We start from the raw sequence: 2,083 nt of genomic DNA, 5'->3' as shown, positions 1-2,083 counted from the left end.
ATCCGCAGTACTTTTGCCTTTGATAAAACCAAAGAGATTATTGGACATGTTATCACCTACAAGGTAGAGTAGCCTATTTAACAAAATCCTTTCCATCATTTTACAAAAGCAGGATATTAAGGAGACAGGTCTGTAGCCTCCGTTTGACTTAGGGATAGGAATGATGACAGCCTCTTTCCATTTTCTTGGTAACTTTCCCTCTCTATAACTCATATTAAACAAATCAAGTAAGGGATTAGGTTTCATACCGGCTAAATAATTAAGTATGTCATACGTTACTCCATCTTTTCCCGGAGCAGTGGAGCTGCCACTTTTTATAGCATCCAGTAGCTCATCGTGGGTTATCTCAGTGCATGCTATAGATCTTGTATTTAAGGCACATAAAGTTACTCCATTTCTAATATTTTCCCATGACTCAATGGTGACTCTCGTGTCTGCAGGTAAGGACTCCATACCAGCAGCACTTGCCCATTTATCTACTAACTCATTAGCAACTTTCCCTGGATCTGAGTGAGCAATGAATTTAGTCTTACAACCCCTGACTTTATTTACTGCTCTCCATATGTCTTTAAGGTTCTTAGTATTACCAATGGCCTGAGCAAAGTCTTGCCAGTATCTGTCCCGCGCCTCCTTCCTCACCTGACTGCATTCCCTAGCCACTTCCAACATTGTATTTTTCTCTTCATCCCTCCTTCCATTTTTTAACCATGCTTTATGCGCACCCCGTAGCATTCTCTCCCATCCCTTGACTTGCTGATCATTGGAATATTTAAATTTCTTAGGTCCGTGCGTCTTGCTTCCCCTGCCCCCGTTATTTTCCCTCTGTACTAATTTCTCTATGTTCACGACCATGTCCTCGTAAAAACTATCAACGCAGAGCGGCGTGTAATGTTGATACCAATCTCCCATATTTTGAATAAAATAATTTTTCATATCTTTCTTAATATTTAGCCTTTTCCTTTGAAAGTGGACTTGTTTTTTCCCCAGTGGTAATTCAACGTTCAAGGCAAAGTGGTCACTAAGTAGTTCCCGAACAACCCGAGCCTCCCCCATAATCCCCTGAGAGTTTAAAACGCAGGCATAGTCAAGCCGTCCTCCCTTGATGTGAGTTGGTTCATTGTTTCCCAATAGACAGGTATCTGGATGATCTTGTAGAAACTGTAACCACTTGACCCCATTAGCATTAATACTACCCACTGTCCCAAGGCTTGTGTGCCGAGCATTAAGGTCCCCAATGACCAGTGAAGGATTAGTATAAATGCAGTCAGGTAAATAGTTAGCGTCGAAGCAGTTCCTGGATACATACAAATTAACTACAATAAATTCCCCTTCCCTTAATGATAATTTAACACAAACACTCTCTATACCTTGCGTTTTTGATGGCGGTTCTACTAACTCTGCTGGTATGGAGTTCTTAACATAAATCGACGTGCCTCTGATGTTATTTGCAGCGAAGAGGTGAAACCCTTTATAGCCATTTAATTTCAATAATCCTTCATTCCTATCCCCTGTCTCCTGGAGAGCTACAACATCAATATCATTTCCCATCACATAACAATGAACATCTGTAACCCTGTTTCTCAAACCATTAACATTCCATGACAACACTTTCAGTCTAGGGTGATCCATTATTAATCAATTCATTGCCTAAGTCATCCCCAATAAGTTCACTAAATGATAGCCATACCTTGTATAACATCTCCCACCTCCTCCCAAGTTCACCAGTAAAAGCGACATTGCGATTCTCAAGAGATTTTTTCAGCCCTGAGATGTCCATTATTGGCCCAAATGATTCCTTCATTTTATGTGTAATTATAGGGTTCTTCCTTTCACTACGACTACCATCATTCACACACACTTCACTTTCCTTCATTTCATCACTCAATATTTCATCTTTGTCCTCAACCACTATATCCTGATTATCCTTCACCGTTTTGTGATTTTCCTTGACCTCCTGAACGTTTAATTTAGCCTCGATGGACTCGATTCTCTGCCCCAGATTTTGGAGGAACTCACCAACTTTTTTAAGTTCAGCCCACACTTCCTTGACCATATTATTATGACCCTCTCTCTGAGCCACAGT

The sequence above is a fragment of the Procambarus clarkii genome, chromosome 18 (genome assembly GCF_040958095.1).
Source record: "Procambarus clarkii isolate CNS0578487 chromosome 18, FALCON_Pclarkii_2.0, whole genome shotgun sequence".
Classification (NCBI taxonomy): domain Eukaryota; kingdom Metazoa; phylum Arthropoda; class Malacostraca; order Decapoda; family Cambaridae; genus Procambarus; species Procambarus clarkii.
The sequence above is the reverse complement of the archived record's forward strand: the minus strand, read 5'-3'. Positions refer to the sequence as shown.